Genomic DNA, 12,261 nt, shown 5'->3' on the forward strand with positions numbered 1-12,261 from the left:
GCTGAATGGGTCCTGGGGAGTGACCATGGTGGAACTGGTATGGTTACATGTCAAGCATTGTGACTGAGGGGCCTAAGCATGCAGCTTCAAACCAACCTGGGCTTCCTGTTTAGCTCCTTGTGGTCACATGGCTTTCAGTGCAGGTGCTGATAGGGACCAGGAGGAAGCGCTGGACACTGCTGAGTGGGGCTGGAGGGCTGGTGGGGTGGGATATTGGTTGCCCCTTTAGAACACCTGCATCCCACTGCTCCAGGACTGCTTCATGATAAATCCATTGCGCCACCCACTTGAGAATGTCAGTGCCCCAAGCCAAGCTCCAGAATCCAACAGGAGGGAGGAGATTATAATAATGCCCAGCTGACAGGTGGGGAAACTGAGGCACAGAGAAGGGGAATGGTCTATAGTTATGGGCAAAGTAGATTCCTGACTTCCTGTCCTTACCCCAAGCATGAGGTCACACAAAGGAGGAATGGAACCTGGGAGTCCTGGCTCCGAGGCCCCTGCTCTTACCACTGGACAGTGCTAGCTGTACTTTGGGTGAACTAGTTCAGTTCCTCACCCACCCCCGGGGCTTCTCTCACATGCTGTTTGTTGGGTTGTGTGCTCACTTTGGACGAGCTTCACATTGTCCCTTCTTCTCCCTTAACCACACTCTGAGACACCCCAGTCTCAGAAACCAAGGCAAATCCCACAGGTGGTTGCATGAGAGCAAGCTCCTCTCCCTTCCCCTTCCCAGTCTGCAACTGGTTAGATTGGGAGTGCGTGAGAAACTTACAGAGCAAAACTGCTTGGCTGTCACTGGGTAAGCAGAGGGGGCCAGGGGCCAGGGCTTGTGACCTGTAGAGAGGGAGTAGCCTCACCTAGTGGCTAGAGCAGGAGCATCTATTCCTCACTATGCCACTGACTAGTGTCACCTTGGGCTAATTGGGAGCTGTTTTCCTGGCTGTTAATAAACTGCTCACAGAAGGGCCATGAGGCTTGGCTGAGGTTTGTGAAGTGTTTGGGGAACCTTAGCCAGAAGGCAGCAGGCAGTAAACTGATATTGGTCCTGTTATTAACATGCCCTGGTGTTAATAGATAAGTGGGTGTGGTGTGGTGTCCTCCTGGCATGCGGGGGCCTGGCAGGGCTGGGCCTGGATGGCCTGGCTGGGTGGAAGGGTCTGAGGGCTCAGAGTGCTGGGATCTAAGTGACGAGTTTACCAGTTTGTACAAGGAGCCGGGCACTTTCTTGCTTGTGTTTTTCTGTTTCTTTCTTTCAAAAGCAGCCAGGAGAGGAGATGAAAACCAGACCCCCATCCCTCCCAAAGTGGGGACACTTGGCAGAGCTGCAGCTGCTCCAGTTGCACAGCCAAGGCTGTCACGGGCTAGGCTATCGAATCTGAAAGCAATTAAAGCCATCATCAGTGCTAGCTCCGGGCTGGCTCCAGGCTGCAGGGAAGCTGCCACAACAGATCATGCACTGTATGCTGCTGTCCCGAGGACCCAGACTCAGACGGTCTCTCCCTGCCTCCCACCTGCCTGAGAGGGATGGCCGCAGCCCGGCACAGCCCCATGCGCTGGTGGGTAAGCGCTTTGCAAAATGCTCTGTCACAACGATGTTCTGTATAGCTGCTCATGCCTCCAGGGAGGGGGCAGCTTGGTCCGGCCTGGCCTGGCGTGGCCTGGCTGCCTGGAGAGGGCAAGTAGCTTTCCTCCCGGGCCTGGCATCAGGGCCAGCACTGAAATGCTGGTCTAATTAACCCATTAGTGCCAAGGAGCAGCAGCTCACATTGACCCAGGGACTCCACCCAGCTCCATACCTCCAGGCCACCAGCCATACCCCAAAGTGCCTGCCCTGCACCCTACATGCTATCACTGTTACTGGGCAGAAGGAAAATCACCGAGTGTTTGCTCAGTATGCACTGGGTCCTGGTTGCAGTCCCCCTCTGCTACCAGGGTGTACAGCATTGCTGTCAGCATGGCTCCTTAGACGGGGCTGCTCACCTCAGCTTCTTGCTTAGGGCCCCACCAGCCAGTTTGACTGCCCCGCAAGCCCCTTCTGCATTATAAAGGAGTCAGTGGTGTTGCCTAGGTAGAGGCTTGGGGAGTCAGGGCTGCACTGGAGCGAGTGCGAAGCCTGGTCTCCAGCTACTGAGAGCAGGTACCTTGTATGCCCAGGTTCCAGGGCCCTGCCAGAGAAGAGCAGGGCAGCTACCCCAGTGAGCTCCCAACATCTTTCAGCTTAGCCAGTGGCTGCTACAAGCAGAGAATAACAGGGTCAAATATTTAAAGGAACTATCCACTGCTGCCCTCTCCTGGCTGCACTTGGAACGGAGGCAGCACATCTCTAGGGGCCTGCTCTGAGCAGAGGGCTCCAGGTTCTAGGCCTGCTCTTTCTGCTGTGAGGATAATGGGGAATCCTAAGGGATTTTCCACATTATCCTCCCCCCTCCATTTATCCCTGTGTGTTTGCTGAAGCTGTTTTTCCAGGTTCTTGCACATACTGGAACTCCCTACTACTGTGAACATGGTCTAGCAAGATGGGAGCGGTGACGGCTTCCATCAGTTTGATCTCAGCCTTCCTGCCTTTGGGTGTGTGCGAGCGCCAGCAAGGAGGCACTGGCCATTTATTGCTGCTGCTTTCTGTGGGACTAGAAGTAACAGACCCTCAAGGGATCCTGGGAGCCATGGCTTCTGATGTGTAACACTGCTGGGTTGTCCTTACAGCTTTTCTATATTCACGCTTCCTGCAGGAGCTCCCAACAGGCACGGTGCCGTCTCTCAAGGCTTGGGCATGAGTCCCAGAGATACATCAATATGCAAAGCAGAGGACAGGCTCCCAGTCAGGAGATGACTTTGCTGCTTCTTGAATGGAGCTAGTCATGAAATGATGCCACCTGATCCAGCTCTAGCTGTGGTCCCCAACCCTATATACCCACCCCATGCTCTAAGCAGGTAACTGCTGACAGGCATTGTGGGGAGATTGCTTTTCCATTGTTTTCATCTGTCCCACAGAAGCTCTCAGAACTGAGTTCAGACAGTGCAGGGTAAATAGCAAGCAAAGCAAGTGATAGATGCATTGAGACTTTCCCTAGCCATAGATCAATGCTACGAAGTGCTAAGCAGGCTGGCCTTGCTCCTGCCCCTACTAACCGGTACAGGAGGCAGGGCTGCTTGCCCTTGATCTCAAAGCACTTTACAAAGGAAGGCAGCAGCAGCAGGTGGAGAAAACAAAGCATGGGGAAGCAAAGTGACTTGGCCAAAGGTCACCGATCAGGCCAGTGGCAGATCCAGGGCTGGAACTGAAATCTCATGTGTCCCAATCAAATGCTCTGTATTAGGCTGATTGCTGCCTATTCCTATATTCCTATTACTGCCTGTAGGGGCATTGGGCCACTGTCCTTTCTCACCTGCCCCTCTGATAGTGCAGAGGAGGTGTCCATTGTGTCTATTATCCTAAAGGCAGAGCAGAGAGAGTGTGTGATTCATGATTAGACATCTGTGCTGGCCTAGCTATGAGCTTCCTTGAACTCCCCTCTCCTAGGGCTCATGCCCATTTCCCTTATTCATTTGTTGACTCTTGGTTGTAGCCAGTAAACCCCCTGCACTGTAACCCATTCATTCATGGACACAGAAAAAATGACCACTCCAGGTCAGGGCTAGAAACAGGGCAAGTTTTCTCCAGGCCAGTCAGTGGAGCTCCTGCAGGAAGGCAGGATGTCATGCTGGGTATTTCTTCTTAATGCAAGCAGTTTGGATGATGTTGCTTGTATCCCATAGAACATCACTCTTATACTACCATAATCCTTTTTAGACAACCTTAATAATCCCTTTGCCTTGATGCCTTATGTCACTGAGGCCCACAGATGAAGAATATTGCAGCCTATTGGGATTCCTTTGGATTCCTTGGTGTGCAAGCTAGGGCCACTAAGGCATGCCACCTTCCTACTGAGCACTGCCACCTTGCCCTTGGTCTAGTCCTTGCCGCCCTCCTCCCAGCCTGTCATGCTGCCTGGCAGTGCCCACTACCACTGCCTGGGTGCTTTTTATCCTGCTGCCCTGACCAGCTGCTTCAATCAGCTGTAGGTGCAGCCAGAGGTGCTGGGCCCTGCTGCTCAGGTCCCAGGATTAGCTGCCATCAAAGTGCCCCAATGGCTCCCACCCAGCACAAGTAGCAGGGCAGGGTGTGTGTGTGTGTGTGTGTGTGTGTGTGTGGCACCCCCCTGACCATGGTGCCCCAGGCAGTTGCCCACACTGCCCACACTTAAGGCTGTTTCTGGAAGCCACTGTGGTTGCAGGCTGGATGCTGCATTCTCTTCCCACCTGTTCTTTCTGAACATATCCCATTTACATTGCAGGCCTTAGGCCTGTGGCTATCCAGCAGCCACAGTTCACAGCTCTTCCCCTTCCAGACTAGGTGGTTGGCTATAGTACACTATAGTCCACAGTAGTGCACCTACTGTTCTTACCAAACAAGTCAGACTGGGTCCACTACCTGCTGTTGTTCCCTTCAGACAGCTTTCACAAACTGACTGTGTTTGTGCTGCTGTAAGAGCAAAAGATTTAGAGAAAAAAATGATTTTCAAGCAGCAATCAACCCAATGGTGAACTCATCGGGCCTAACTTCTTCACACACCTCACTGGCTGCTTGTGCCTCAATCTGATCCTTCTGGACAACTCTCTCCTGCCCCCAGCTCATGTGAGTACTGCTTTTTAGCTCTGCCAGAGTCCTTTGGATCTCTATGTATACAGGCATTTTCCTGCCCTCTCATTCAATCCTACCAACTCGCAAGAATTTGTGGAGAAGCAGCTTATCTTGAAACATCTCTTTTCTTTCCTGGCATTTCCTTCCCACCACAGTGGTATGTCCATGGTAACACTGTGTCTCTATCCCACTTTGGTGATTAGACCACTTCTACCTGCTTGCACAGATGATCAACCCTCTTGCTTTCTTACTTCAGGTCCCATCAACGCATCTGGCTGGTTTTGCCAACCTTCTCCTGGAGTTCTCTGTTCCTTCCGGGAAGGGGCACAGTCAAGGTGAACACAGTGTTCTGTGTAAGGCGTGGGCTGCTGACTCCTAGCATAAGCTTCTACTCACAATATTTTTCTCTCTTCGTACAACCTGACATATTGTTCAGTTGTCTGACCTCCTGCATGGATTGAATACAGGTTCCCACAGAACTAACACCCCCACCTTGTCAGTCTGTATAACTAGTTGTAATTACTACTTCCAGTGCCTTGCTACACCAAATTTCACCTGCTGTTATGGTAGTGGGTGGCAGCTTTGTCACCATCCTCCCTGCAGAAGTTCCTTACACTTGTTGTTTGTCATTCCTCAACCTTGTTACCTCTCTGTTCACCTCTTAGCTCCTCATCATGAACTAATACCTGTATTATGTGACCTAGGTCAATGACTCTCAACCTTTTTAGACTCAAGGCACCCCACAATACATTCAAATGCACATCTTGTGAGGCATGAGATACCCTTTGGTAGACTTGAGGTACCCCTTGAACAACGCCAGATCTTAGCTTTCACTCAGTTTTTGACTACAGAAAGATAACACAGCAATGCTTCTGTTACAAAGAACTCAGAAAGACCACAGCAGGTCGCACCAGCTTTAACACTGTGGATTCTTATTTGAAATCTCTTGATTTAACTTGTGAATCATGTTTGCACATTTAACAGTGGTAACATTATGTGGCACCCTGCAGCACCTTTGAAAGGATCTCAAAGCATGCCAAGGTGCCATAGCATCCTGGCTGAGTATCACTGACTTCGATCCTGAGCAGCTAGCACCACCCTTTCCTTTCCATCTATTTATGTTGCCCACAGTGGAGCATGTGGGCATTTGCCAGGCAACAGAGGATTGCTATCTGCACACTGTCCCTAACAGGCACAACAAGAATATCCCTGTTTTACCAGCAGGAAGCTGACAGACTGTGATTTGCCCCATGCCCCATAGTTGGAGTGCCCACCCACAGGAAAGCTTTGGATACTTCTGGGGCAGCAGGGCCCACCCCTGGCTCATGGGCAACAAAACCTTCTGATGTTGCGTGTGGTCACAAGAAATGAAACACTTAGTGGGAATAGCAAAGAATGGTGTTGACCACTGTGTCCCATCATTTCCCCACTACCCAGGGGAATCTACTGGGGTGCAGAGATTCTCCTTGCTCAGGTTCATCCCACTGCTCCCTGACCAGTCCCCATGGACACTCCCACACAATTCTTCTCCCTGCCTGGCATCCACTGGGTATGGAAGCAGAGGGGTACAGAGCCTAACTATAACTCTAGAAATGTGAGTCTGAGCCCTGCTCTGGATTCATACTAAGGACTAGAGAACCCATGTGTAAACAGGCACTTGTCATTTGGGCTGAGAAGTCAAAGGCGCCAGACATGATGCTGGCCAGTGGCCACATCACTCCCTTGTGTGTCACTGGCTATGGAAACCGGTAAGTCCTAACCACACTATGGTGCTGGGCTGAGGAAGACCTTTGACCTGGCATTTATACATCTCTCAAGGGTTTGGAGCTGCCAGTGTTTGTTTTCGGCCAGACCATACAAACCTGAAAATGCTTATACACATGCATAACTTCCAGCATGGAGCAGGCCCGTTGACCCCAACAGAGCTACAGTCAGCTACGCATATAACAAACACAGTAAAATCGGGGCCTTGGGGTCAGATTTGCCAAAGAGCATGATGGATGTTGGGTGAGGTGGAAAGTCTGGCTATAAGCATCTCATGGGGAGCTGCTGCAGACGGAGCACATCAAAACAGCTGGCCCCATTTGTGGGTGCAGAGTCCTTGGAAATACTCCCTGCAGCATTCAGCAAATTAGCCCTTTGTTCCAAGTCTCTCTTCAGCAGCCCATCCTTGCAATGGTGCTCTTGCATTGGCAAAGCTGGGCTTGCCCCCAGCTGATGCTGAGCTTCTTGCCAGCTAGGAGTTGGGATCAGGCCCCTATCTTCTTGGGCCCTCAGCTGAGTTCCCCAACCCCAGTCAGCCACCAAGGCCAGGAAGTTTTAACCTTGAACTGACCTCACCTGTAGTCCTGGCTTCTGAAAGTACAGAGCATACAGCCTCGACTCACCAGTGTGATTGTCCCCAAGGGGGTCAGTAGGCACTTGTGGCCCATTTTCTCTCATGGGAAACATGAACAGCAGCAGAGGTAACAGGGCTGGTGAATTTGGCCTGCTCTGCTTGGCATTTATGAGGTTCCCCTTTATTCCTGCACTAAACAGTTAAGCAGAAGTTTGCCGATACGGAAGCTGAACATTTTCTTGAGGCACATTTTCTGTTTTTTCACTTGTGAAATATTTCTGTCAGAACCAGTTAATGTACAAATTAGCAGCGGTGGTCTCTCTTACGTCTTCTGACTCACTAATTTGACAGGGGGTGTTTTGTCTGTGTAGCAAACTCTTGACAGGCAAATAGCAGGTCAGTAATCGGGTCTTACTAGTAAAGGACCCGCAGGTGAACAGCACTGGAGGGGCCGGGGGAGGGGAGGGGAGGCAGAGGGCTTGGCGGTACACAGCTGTGACAATTAGAGGACCACAGCTGAATGAATTACACTTCTGAGGCAAAGCACTTCCCTCTTCCAGTTGTAAAGGAGCATTCCCTCTGTTCCTGCTATAAATTCCTGGATGCCTTTTACAAGTTGCCTTTAAAAGCTGGATTAATCATTTTAATACAAGGGCTGGTTAGCAGCTTTAAGCACTATGTCAAAGCCAGAGGTTGGAGGAGAGGTGTGGTGACAGGGTGGACGGTCCCAGGTTCCATCTCATTTAGGCATCAAAGATCCGGACCCAGGCTTCCCTGTAAAAAGCCTGGGGGCTCTGGGGTCCCCAGACTGAAGGCTCCCTCTCTGCTAAATCACTCAGCTGAGGAGAAGAACCAGGACTGCATTCACCTGGGTGGGTGCTCTGGGCGCAGATGGCTAATACTGTGAGTACATCCACTGAGAGAAGGAGAACATCAAATTGACCCTGTGGAGGGAAACCCGGCCTCTGAAGGGCTGTCGGGTGTGCTCCCCTTCTCACCCTCTGCGGGGTGTGGGGGCCTGTTCTTTCCCCATCTGCTCTGGAGAAGCTGGCAGTGGGAACAGCCTCGCAGAGCCCACATTGGGTCTAGAGTTTCCTCAAAGGGCCAAGCACTCGCCCCAAGTGTGCCACATTCTTGATGCCTGCTGGCTGGACCGGATCTTGGCAGGCTCCTCACTGAGCCTCAGGCTGCTGTGCTCTGCGGGGACAATGCACTGCAGTCTCAGAGAAGCAAGAAGAGTAAAGCTCAGCTCTGCTGCTCGGAGGGAAGCCAGCACTGGTGTGAGGGGGGTGGGCCTGGGAAGGGTCCCTACGGTCACAGTCACCAGGAGACTCACCTGCATCTGCTGTTGGCCTCAGCTGGCAGAATACACATTCCTCACCATGAAGGGAGGATGGCCCAATACCTCACACCTGTCTCTTTCTCTCTTGATTAGATAGCATTGCTTAGCTCTTCACTGATTCCCACCTCATTCACAAAAGTCTGGTTTTCCCTGAAATGTGGGAATATGCAGAGCTCTCACAAGCTCAAGCTGCTGATGCATAGAGGTACAAGCTTTAGTGACTCTCATTGCCTTGGTTCCCTCTGTTGCACATTGGAATAAAGAGCCCCTGCCCATGAGCTATGAAACCCAGGCAGCCACTGCTAGTTTGGGGGCCAGTGCCTTCCCCACAGATTAAGCAACTCCTAACTCTAGTCCAAACATCACTACTCAACCCCTGCCTCAGTTTTCCTATCTATACCATGAGAGTAACAACAGCAGAGGACCTCAGAGGGAGCTTTTGGGGCATTAGTTAGTGACTGTGCTAAGTGCTGTTTGATTGTATTTTCCTTACTGCTTATCGGTTACAATGATGGAGAAGCAATAATTACCACTAGCTAGGATCAGTCTATGACTCCCTTTATTTGCTTATTTTATTAATCAGTTAATTAGATGATAGCTAAGAGTGCACCATCACACCTGCCCCAGGCCACACAGCTACAGCCTTTCAAAACAATCTACAGTGCGCTGACCAGCGTCAAACCAGAGATGATGGACTCAGCCCTAGAGTTAAACTATGTTCAGAACCATATCCCACGATCTGTCCCCAGGGCAAAAGTCTGATGGAGCAGATGGGCAATGCATCATGCCCTGGAGGTCAACAGATTTTGGCTCTGTCAGACCAAGAGGGAGAAAGCAGATTTCAGCATTGATGGACAGCCATTGAAAAAAAACCCACAACCCCTTCCTCTGCCCCCCATGGTCAGGTTTCAGGGCTGCGCAAGCAAGAACACATCAACTGAGCTCAGCTTTTGCAATGGTGGCTGGGGAGAAAGACCATCTCTGAGGTTGCTAGAACACAAAGGGCTAGATCTTCAGGTGGCATAAAGTAGTGTGGCTCTCCTAACTTTGAGAGTGATGCTGATGAATGCCAAGGCATGTAGAGCTTTCAAATCCAGTGTTAGACCCTTGAATGGCATCAAGAATTGATGAGGGAAGCCAGGCATTCTTTGGAGTCCTCATATAAACTGTTCCCTAGGGCTAGCAGTGTCCACCAGCTATAGCTTCCTGGTGATGCCTGAGGGTAGCACAGGGGAAAAACAGTCCCATCTGACAATTGTATAGGGGCAGGCAACTGTAGCACAGTACACTGCAGAAGCAGTCACAATCACTCTGGCTGATACCTCACTGGGTGAGGTGTGGAAGCCCTAGGTCTTCACAATGTAGATGGCAGATGTACTATAGTTTAATATGGCCTCTCACCCATGCAGCTTACAGAGGGAGGTAAGCATTGCTGGTTTCATAGGGAAATTGAGGCACAGTGAGGGACCATAATTTGTTTAAGGTCACATGGCAGGCCAGTGGCAGAGCTGGGAATTCAACTTGAGCCTCTTGACCCCACAGAGCCCAGACCAGTGCTGCCGGTGAGCAATTCCTCCACCATTTATAAACCTCACTGCGATGGCTAGCCAAGCCCTGCACAGTCACAGTAGCTCATACCTGTGTTGCCATATTCTCAGCCAATGTGACCTTCTTCCTACCCAGCCTGTGCCCAAGCACAAGAGGCATATTAGACCATCTGACTCAATGTCACAGGACTGTGTCTCAGCAGCAACCCAGGCTCTCCCACATGACTCAGAATCTCTTTCATAGATTCATAGATTCATAGATGTTAGGGTCAGAAGGGACCTTAATAGATCATCGAGTCCGACCCCCTGCATAAGCAGGAAAGAGTGCTGGGTCTAGATGACCCCAGCTAGATACTCATCTAACCTCCTCTTGAAGACCCCCAGGGTAGGGGAGAGCACCACCTCCCTTGGGAGCCCGTTCCAGACCTTGGCCACTCGAACTGTGAAGAAGTTCTTCCTAATGTCCAGTCTAAATCTGCTCTCTGCTAGCTTGTGGCCATTGTTTCTTGTAACCCCCGGGGGCGCCTTGGTGAATAAATACTCACCAATTCCCTTCTGTGCCCCCATGATGAACTTATAGGCAGCCACAAGGTCGCCTCTCAACCTTCTCTTGCGGAGGCTGAAAAGGTCCAGTTTCTCTAGTCTCTCCTCGTAGGGCTTGGTCTGCAGGCCCTTGACCATACGAGTGGCCCTTCTCTGGACCCTCTCCAGGTTATCCACATCCTTCTTGAAGTGCGGCGCCCAGAATTGCACACAGTACTCCAATTGCGGTCTGACCAGCGCCCGATAGAGGGGAAGTATCACCTCCCTGGACCTATTCGTCATGCATCTGCTGATGCACGATCAAGTGCCATTGGCTTTTCTGATGGCTTCGTCACACTGTCGGCTCATGTTCACCTTGGACATCTTGTTCATCCCTCCCCTTCCTCCCCTCCTCCCCTTCCTCCCCTCCTCTTGTAATTCATAGATTACAAGAGGCTGGAAGGAACCTTGGAAGATTATCGGGTCCAGCCCTTGCATCAGGCAGGAAAGACAGCTGCGGTCAGGCAACCCCAGCAAGGTGACTGTCCAGTCTTCTCTTCAAGATTTCCAGGGTAGGCAATTGCACCACCTCTGGAGGGAGCTTATTCCACAGTCGGGACACCCTGACTGTGAAGAAATTTTTCCTAATGTTGAGCCTGAAACGGTCTTCCAGGAGTTTGTGGCCATTAGTCCTGGTTTTCCTCAAGGGAGCCCTGGTAAACATTTGTTCATCGAGCCCTTGATGTACTCCCCTGATGTAGTGGTAAGCTGCTACCAAGTCCCTGCTCAACCTTCTCTTTTTCACGCTGAAGACCGGGTCCCTCAGCCTTTCCTCGTATGGCTTGCTGTGCAAGTCTGATTATACGGGTGGCCCCTCTCTGGAATCTCTCAAGTTTTACCATGTCCTTGTTAAAGTGCAGTGCCCAGAACTGGATGCAGTACCCCAGTTGGGGTCTCACCAATGCTGAGTAGAGCAGAAGAATCACTTTCTTGGTTTTGCTGGAGATGCATTGATTGATGCATGCCAGAGTATTATTTGCCCTGCCATCAACAGTGTCGTACTGCAGGCTCATATTCATACTGTGGTCAATTTTTACCCCCAAGTCCCTTTCATTTGTGGTGCTGGTCAGTTTGGCGCTGCCAAGCCAAGGTTGTTCATGCCAAAGTTGTTCATCCCCAGGTGGAGCACTTTACATTTCTTTGGGCAGAAAGAGGGGTGGGGATTGCCATTTGAGAGAGAAACCTTGGTGACCAACTGCCCTTCAAGGCTAGCCTTTCTCTGAGAGATAGAAGCAGCACCCCTCAAATGCAAGCTCTTCCTTCTACTGAAGAGCAAGGACCCTGCCAGCATAGGCTTTGCACTCCAGCAGTGACCCCAAAGGAGAACATCGGGTTGAGTGATGACTGTGTCCTGACTGGTGTGCCAGAGCTGAAGTCTGCTCTCACTTGGTCCTGTTGGATCCATTGCACCAGTGATGAGATAACTCATGCAACAATCCCCATTCCAGTCCTCCAGCAAACACCCCATCCCAGGGCAGAGCGGCTCAGTCTGGTTAACTATTTGCTCCCTTAAAAAGAACTTGAGAGATCAAACTGACTAAGCTTACATCATAGATGAATTAGGACTGTAAAGACCATAACAAGTGAAAGAATTATAAACTACCAGCAGCATTTGTCTGTTGTTAAGTGGCAGCAACTGAAATGGAGATAGCTTAGCTTATCATTTTATACATTCCTGTTGGTACCTCACTTGTTCATAACATCATTTTGCACAATTTAGCCAACACCCAGCTGCTCACTTATCTTAAAAGCAGAAGTACAAGACTTC

The sequence above is a fragment of the Alligator mississippiensis genome, chromosome 13, assembly GCF_030867095.1.
Source record: "Alligator mississippiensis isolate rAllMis1 chromosome 13, rAllMis1, whole genome shotgun sequence".
NCBI classification, from domain to species: Eukaryota; Metazoa; Chordata; order Crocodylia; family Alligatoridae; genus Alligator; species Alligator mississippiensis.